The following is an 8,824-nucleotide window of genomic DNA, read 5'->3' as shown; positions in this document are numbered from 1 at the left end:
TAGAAGCAGCTTTCTTGTCTTTCTATTCTCCTCAAACATCCCAACTTTGGGTGTCGCTAACCATGCCAGTCTTTAACCATCTTAACTTTGGGTATTCATATCAACACCTTCTCTCTTGTTCAAAAAAGGGAGGATGGTGCATTGGGAGAATTTCTCTTGCTTCTTAGAGCCTGTCCCTTGGTTTGGTAATAGAGGCCTACTTGTCATGGGTGCAAGAGGTACAAGCAACTGCTAAACTAGTTGAAACTTGTTAATGTGGCATATGCACCAGGGCCTGATGGAGCAAGCCTGTAATCCCTTCTCTTCAGGAAGCTGGTGCAGGTGCAGATTCAAGGCCTTTCTGAGCTACAGAGGGCATTTAAGTGTAGTCTGGGCACCTAACACCATCTCAAATTCAGAAGTAGAAAAATAGGAACGTGGGGAGAATGTAGCTCAGTCATAGAGCATTTGCCTACCACACAAAGCAACAAAAGTCACTTCTCATTTCCATGGTTTACACTTGTAGACTTTCCTTTTTACTTCTATGAAATACTTAACATTTCCCTAAATCAGCAACTTTTCCAAATATGAAACTTTTTTTCTCATCTATATGTATCACTATTTAAATCTTATTCCTGAAAGCAGATTTCCTCTTTAAAATGAAAAGAAACAACAACACATGACTATAGCAATAACTCAGATATTTAGCATGCCCAGGACAGATCTCAAAGACATTCTTTCAAATTTTCCTTTCAACTTTTTCCTAATTTTATAAATGTGTATCAGATGGGTTTTCCTTTTCAAAATGACAATGTCATTCCCTTTTATATCTATAGCTAAATGTCATATGGGCTTGTATAATAGTAAATGCAAATCAAAAATAATCACAACCAAGACATGAGAAAGTGGAGAGAGGTTTACTACCGGAAGCAGGCCAGGAGACCATGGGAGTTATTTTCTAAGCAATGGTCTCAAGCAAAGGGAGAGTAAGGATTTTATTTAGGGAGCCTATGCACATTCATCTAGGGAGTGACCTACTCCTCAACATGTGCAGCTAAGGAATACATTCCTCAGTATGCTCAGTTTAAAGTCATAATTTTGAAAGGTAAAGATAGAACACACATTTTGGGGTAAATTTAGTTCAAAGTCATAGAACACACATGTAACAGATTAAAGTGATACCATAATTCCTCTGAGCATGCTCAGCTTGCACTGTAAAAGTTTAGCTGAAAATAAAGGAAAGGATTCTTGGGAGGTACATTAACACAGAGTCTATCCCTGATAGTCTATCCTTGCTTCCTTACCAAAAAAAAAAAAAAAGAAAAGAAAAGAAAAAAAATTCACAGAAAATGCAGCCATTCTATCAGCTCCATTCTATTGTATTCAATCTTCCCAGGTAGCTGAATTAATAGCTCTGACTGCAGCCACTATTATAGTGAAATGTAAAGGAGAACGAGGAGGTATTCTTTAAAGACTGTTCATGTGTTGGGCCTATTGTGAAAAGTGAAAGGATTTATGACTTCATTTATTTTGATTTCCTGCGGAAAAGATCAATGACTGTGGAAACTATTAGAAATTCACAGTTTATAAGATAGAAGTACATGTGTAGACTAAAATCCAAGGGCAATGCCCTTAGAGCTGTCACATGGTAGATGAGCAGCTATCCATCCATCTATATGAGATGTTTCTAAGTCAACATCCAAGACCATCAAAACTTCAAAGGGATAATTGAGTCTTTTTAAGCAGGTTGTATTTGGCTCACAGTGGCAAGCTCAAACCTCTGAAGACAAAAATGACCACCATAGAGACCTATTTTCTATAAAGGTAGATTTTGGCAATTTGAGAATAGGTTGCTTGTAGTACAACCATCCTGCTTGTAGTACAACCCAGGTCACTGTGTTATCAAAGTTCTCATTACAGAATTGAAGATTAGTTTTCACATTAAATGATGGTGGATAACTACCATAAGCCAGATACACAGCTAAGGGTGAGTCATACCTCAGTCCTGCACAAAATTCTTCACAAGATTCACAAATGGACTTTATACATCTGTCCAGAAATTTACACTATATGTCCACACTAGTAATTGTTGGTGCAAATCCAGGATTTGTAGGTGCATTTCTCTTTTAACACTCCTATTTTTGTTAAAATGCTCTTACACACCTGATAAAGGAACTCATTGTGTGGGAATAAAATGAAGTTATTAGATACACTCAGTAGTCGAAAATTTTTCCATTTAATATTAATAGACATTAGGAAAAGCAGAAAGAATAAATGAGACACTAAAAGTGACACACTAAATTTTCATGAATACAGCATTTGACCTGGTTTAAATTTTTCCATTAGCAACCACAGTTCTCTAGTCAGAGCTCACATGCACATCATCAGATCATTATGAGGTATCCTCTGACACTGGGACTAACTCCAGTGATACATGAATCTGCTTTTGCACATGCATATCTGCCCAAGTACCATCAGGAATGAACCAGCTTTATCAGTCTCAAGTCTAGTGTGGGGGTTTGATTCAGATATACTCCATATACTTGTTTTCTGAATGCTAGGTCCCCAGCTGATGGCAATTTGGGCATTGGAGACTCCTGAAAGTGATGGATTGTTAGGGGCTGGCTAATGTGTGTTATAGCCAGCTTCCCCTTGCCAGTGTTTGGCACAGTCTCCTGCTGCTGTTGTCCATCTTACAGTGGTCAGGAGGCAAAGTTCTTCCTCTGTTCATGCCATCATTTTCCCCTGCCATCATGCCATTTCCTCTTGAGTCTATAAGCCAAAGTAAACCCCTTTCTCCCCTAACTGATTTTGGATGGGTTCTTTGTGCAGCAACCAGAAGCTAACTGCACTTGGGCATGGTGGTGCACACCTTTAATCCCAGCACTCAGGAGACAGAGGTAGGAGGACACTGTGAGTTTGAGGTCACCCTGAGACTACATACTGAATTCCACATCAGCCAGGGCTAGAGCGAGACCCTACTTTGAAAAACAAAAACAACAACAGAAAGCAGCAGCCAAGTGCAACAGTAAAATTGGTACTGAAAGTATGGTATTGTTTCTGCTAGAAACCTTTTGGCCTTTTGGAACTGATTTGAAAGAGGAATGTGGAAGGATTTGAAACCTTGGCCTACGATAATGCCTTGCATTGCTAGCATGATGGACCATTCTGTTCACAACTGGAAGACCTGAATACAATAAGAACAATGGACTGTGTGGTTTGGCTTATGAGGGTGAGAAAATTTTATTGGGATTGGTCTAGAAGCAGCTTGTGTGAGAGGCTTGCTGTGTTCTGCCTGTGAGAACTCATGCAGGGTTGCATTGCATAGAAATGGAATGATATGAGCAGATGGATCTAGCACATAAAGAAATGAAATCTTTGGGCCAAAACTTCTGCCTGTTCAGATGCAATTGTTTGAGAGATTACAGCCATTGATATTGGGCCAGCTTCCCTGCATTGAGACAACAGGAAAAATGCAGACTCTTTTAAAGGGGCCTGAATGCTGAAGGAGTGTCCTGTTCTTCAAAGTCAGCTTATTTCCTCCTGGATTAACAAATTGGTGGTCCATCTGGTACTACGGAATATAACAAATGCAAGAAAAAAGAGGGTCATTGAAATTGTAACATGGTTTTGTCTTTTGAAAATGGCCATGGGCAGTGTGAAACAGGCCTGTTGGACTACCTATGTGGGGGCCCAGTGGAGCTATGAGGATGGACCATGGATTTCAGTGGAGATGCCAGGACTATGGGATGATTACCAAGGAGACCTGCCAGCATCAGATAAAGTTTTCTGGGGCTGTGAGTGCCTAGCTGGAGTGGCAAAACTGGAACTCCAGAGACTCATCACTGGTTTTAATTATTGAACTTGGAGACTTATCAATGGTTAGAGTTGTTGGACTACAGAATTTCATGTCTTCCCTGTTTGCTTTAAATCTTGAAGTGGTTCAGTGTTTCTTTGGTATGTCCAATGCCATCTTTTGCAGCATGAATGTTTATTCTGTGCCATTATGGGCTGGTTTTATTTTATGGCTCAGTTCAAAAACCTTGGACTATGAAGATGATTGAACAGCCTTGGGATTATAAAAACTATGGGACTTTTAAAGTTAGTTTGAAGGCATTTCATCTTACATCATGGATGGTTATTTGAATGTGGTGATTTGATTAAGGTGTCCCCCATAAATTTATGTGTTCTGAATGCAAGGTCTCCAGCTGGTAGCAATTTAGGAATTGGAACCTCATGGAGGTGATGTGTTGTTGGGGTAGACTTATGGGTGTTATAGTCAGCTCCCCCTTGCCAGTGTTTGGCACACTCTCCTGCTGCTGTTGTCCATCTGATGTTGGCCAGTAGGTGATGTCCACCTTCTGCTCATGCTATCATTTTCCCCCTGCCATTCTGGGGCTTCCCCTTGACTCCATAAGCCAAAATAAATCTTTTCCCCTCATAAACTGCTTTGGGTTAGGTTCTTTTTTTTTACAATAATGAGAAGCTAACTACAGCACCCAGAAATGGGCTAAATCTCCAAGTTAAATAATTTTTAAAACTGAGCATGTTCTCCAGCCCAGGAAAAATGTCTTTTGGAGACATATTGTATTAGTTTTTTGATACTAAGGGCCATTTAGAACAACAGAGAACATGTTTGTTTTATAAACATGGAGGACAAAAGTCTAAATGCATCAAGGTATCCCAAGGGCTCCTCAAAGGTATGGTAGTTCCTTGCCTCATGGCAATGTAATTCCAATCTTCACACCCTATCCTTGTGTGAATATCTCTGTGTCCGAATTTCCTCCTGTCCATGGACAAAACCAGTCATTGTATTAAGGTCTATCCTCTGACCTTTTAATTTAATTACCTCTGCATGATTTTATCTATGAATAAGGCCACATTCTTTGGTCCCAAGGTTTATAATTAAAATATATGTTTTGGAGAAATTCAATTCAACTCATGACATATATTAACCTGAAACTATCTTACAGTAAGGGAAATCTAGTCTCAAGCAAAGTAAAAAGAGAGGAAAAACACCCTGAAATTGTCATCAGATCTCCACACATGTGCCATGGCATATGCACATGCCCTTCCCCACACATATCACACACAAATACATACATATCTATGTATATACATACATACATACATATATATAAAACTCATCTGCAGTCACCCTGCTCAAAAAATTATGAACTAATGACAAAGATGATATCTCCTGTACCTGGTACAATGGTACAACAAAACAAAACGTAGCAAAATGTATTTCCTTGAAAATTTTTCTTGTAACTTTTATTATTATCTTCTTTGATGATTTAGTCAGTGTTGCAGTCAGGTTTGCATTGCTGATAGAAATCACCCAACCAAGAGCAGCTTGTGGGAAAAAGAGGTTTATTTTGGCTTACTGGCTCGAGGAGGAAGCTCCATGATGGCAGAGAAAAGGATGGCATGAGTAGAGGGTGGACATCACCCCCTGGCCAACATAAGGTGGACAATAGCAACAGGAGAGTGTGCCAAACACTGGCAAGGCTAAATTGGCTACAACACCATAACCCTGCCCCCAACAATACACTGCCCCAGAAGGCATTAATTCTCAAATCTCCATCAGCTGGGAACCTGGCGTTCAGAACACCTAAGTTTATGGAGGACACCTGAATCAAACCACCACAGTCAGTTATTATTTTCATGTACTTCTCAAGGTAAACCATATTCACATCTTCATATGTTCAAATACATGGTTCCAGTTAGCCTGTATTAACTGTGTATTTGTAATTGCAAATTGGTTAGGGATATGAGAACCTACCTTTTAATACATAGACTGTCTCCATACCATGAGTTCATTGTTATCCCATTGTAGTACAGCACAGGAATCTGATGGCTCGACTTCCCCAGGACCAAATCCTACAGGACTGTGTAGCATAGTCTCTGAAGAGGACTAATTTGTCTGGTAAATAACAACAACAGGGAGAGAAAGAGAGAGAGAGATCTTAGGAACTGAATATGGATATCTTTTATTAAAATTCTATTTCAGCACCTATAAACAATACCATTTTAGCAAATTCATGCCACTTGGGAGATTAAAACAAATTAGGCTACTGAAGATGGAATGGAATTTGATTCTCCATACTGAGATAGTTTAGGGCGACTAGGCCCCTGTGACTAAAATCAGGGAATATCCTTGAGCCTGCCTTGCAGTCTCCATTTCTTTTTTGTTTGTTTGTTTGTTTTTTTAAGGTAGGGTGTCACTGTAGCCCAGGCTGACCTGGAATTCACTCTCTATTCTTAGGGTGGCCTCGAACTCATGGTGATCCTCCTACTTATGCCTCCCCCGTGCTGGGATTAAAGGTGTGTGCCACCATGCCTGGCTCAGTCTCCTTATTGTGAGAGGTCAGAGAAAGATGTGGCTTTTCTTTATCTCTTGCCTAAAGAAGTTCCCTAGATCTGTTTTTTTTTTTTTTTTTCATAAACAACCTGAGCCCTCCCTGGGAAGTAGTTCCTCTTCCCTAGAATTAATATTCCTGGAAGAATTAGACCTGATCCTGGCATTGTGATTGTTTAGCTCAGCTCCCATTCAGAACATGTACATGACTCCAATGTGGATCTCTACGTGGGCTTTACTCCTGCCTTCTTTCTCCTGGGCAGATGCTCTTCATACTTTCTCCTTTTTTCTTCTATTACTCTAATGTTGCTCAAAATTTTACCCTCTGGTTTATGGATTTCAATTCTTTGAATCCATACAACAACAGTCCCAGGACACTCCAAAATTCGTGTATTATATTGGTGCATTGGTTTATATCGGTGCATTAGAAGAGGAACCCCAATTCTTATGTCATGTTGATATGTTGGCATATATTCACGCATTGATAAGGAACTCCAAAGTTCCAATTTCAATACCCTATGTAAAAAACAGAAACTTTAGCAGGCTTCCGCCATCCCAGTGTGCTAATACTGATGTGCAGTGGAAGGCAGAGATGAGAGAGTTTCCCCTGAGCTCTTGAGCTCTTGGTCAACACAGGAAATAACAGTGTAGCAAGAATCCAAGGTTAGAAACCCTGCCTCAGATGAGGTGAGTAAGTGAAGACCCAATTGATCAGTGTCCTCTGACCTCTACACACACACCCCAGCACTCTCTCACACACCCAAATAAATAAGTAATAATAGTAATAAATGTAAAAATGATGAGAAATAGCACAAAGGGTCAGCAGTTGAAGTTTATTTTTATTGTCAGTTGATCTTTTCTCTTTATTTATTTATTTATTTATTATTATTATTAAGAACATATTTTGTATGGATACATCATGTGTTGACACCATCTTTTCACTCCTTCTTGCTCCCATTCTGCAGGGGTCCCTTCTCACTGAGGTTGCTGGTGCTCCCCATAGGGTTGTGGCTATGTGTTGTGGGAGCAGCAGTCAGTTACTGGATGCTACGTCCACGGCGACCTCGCCTGTGTAGCAAGCAGAAATGCTTCTGCACTGGAAGAGAGCTGAGGACAGAGGGCCAGCACTCCTTGGAGGGATGCCCCCGGTGACCCCTTGGCAGTCAGTTACTGTAAAGGTTCCTGCTGCCCATGAAGTCACGACGACCTAATTGCTGGCGCCAATGCTGTTTCTTTCCTGCTTTCTTCTAGCTGTTTGTCTAAGAATGGCTAATTCAACACTTATTAGTAATCATGCACGCAATCAGAGTACAAGAAACAATCTAAGCATTAAATGTGCCCCTCCTATGATTAGGGCAATGGAGGAAATGTATAACTCTACTAGGAATAAAAAATTAACTCTAAAACAGTTTTTAGATGGTGTAGAGTAGAAACAGCTTATGATGTTTTAGAACAATACTAATCCTGAGAAAGTGAAAGTAGAAATGTTAATCGGTAATGTTCATTAGAAGTATGACAGTTCTACAGATAAGGAGTTGTAAAACTTAGGCTTTCCCACCAGGAAACTTCCTGGGGGGTATGTTCAGTACTTGATCAAGGGCTGATAGTAGACTCCCAGAGCTGGGAACTACCTAGATCCACTCCCCTATGAGGGAGGATATGATGAATTCGGTAATAGATGAATGAATTATGAAGAAAAAAGGAGGCTATGGCATTCTCTTCCATTTATGGGAACGCTTAGCAAGAAAGCGTAAGCCTTGGTGTTTATACAGTCCTTGGGGTATAAGAAATAAGTAACCTGTTATTCACCTTACACCTTTTACCCTAGTTTCTGTTCGTATAATGTTGTGGTCAATGATACAAGGCATCCTTCTTAAAAAATGGGTACAGTTCCTGCCTGATCAACATTACATGTATGCTTACAATAGAACAATACTCAAGATTGTTTAGATTAATGATTTCTGAAATCACTTGTTGGCTTGCTAAGTTTCCCTGTGTAATCTGTATAAAATCTTCATGAAACCTTCAGTAAATTGCAGCAGCATATTCAACTTGAGTGTGTCTGTCTGTCATTTCCTCGCCGAATCCCGAGTTCTGCTTGAGCCTTCGCCCTTGTTCTCCCTCGGTCCTGATCTCCCCGAGAGTCAGTCCGCGGCAACTGGAGGCATGCAGTGCCTGTGGACATGACATACCAACCTGGAACTCTTACAGTCTTTTTGACCCCAGGAATCAACCCAGGTGGCCACTGTTGCAAGTCTTTTAAGGGTTTATATTTTAATACTTCCATCCTGTTTTGGGTTTGTGGAACTAGTGCTTATTAGATAGCATCTACTAAGTGATTAGGTTTTGCTGTTGTTTGAAATAGTTTATCAGTTTGCTGTTTTATTGTTGTCCCAATTATTGGTGAAGTTCAGAAACATCACTGATGATTTATGTACTATGTACAGGGATAAAATGCTTGAATGATTACTTACACATTTATAG

This window comes from Jaculus jaculus, chromosome 6 (assembly GCF_020740685.1).
Source record: "Jaculus jaculus isolate mJacJac1 chromosome 6, mJacJac1.mat.Y.cur, whole genome shotgun sequence".
Classification (NCBI taxonomy): domain Eukaryota; kingdom Metazoa; phylum Chordata; class Mammalia; order Rodentia; family Dipodidae; genus Jaculus; species Jaculus jaculus.
This window is presented reverse-complemented; position numbering follows the sequence as displayed.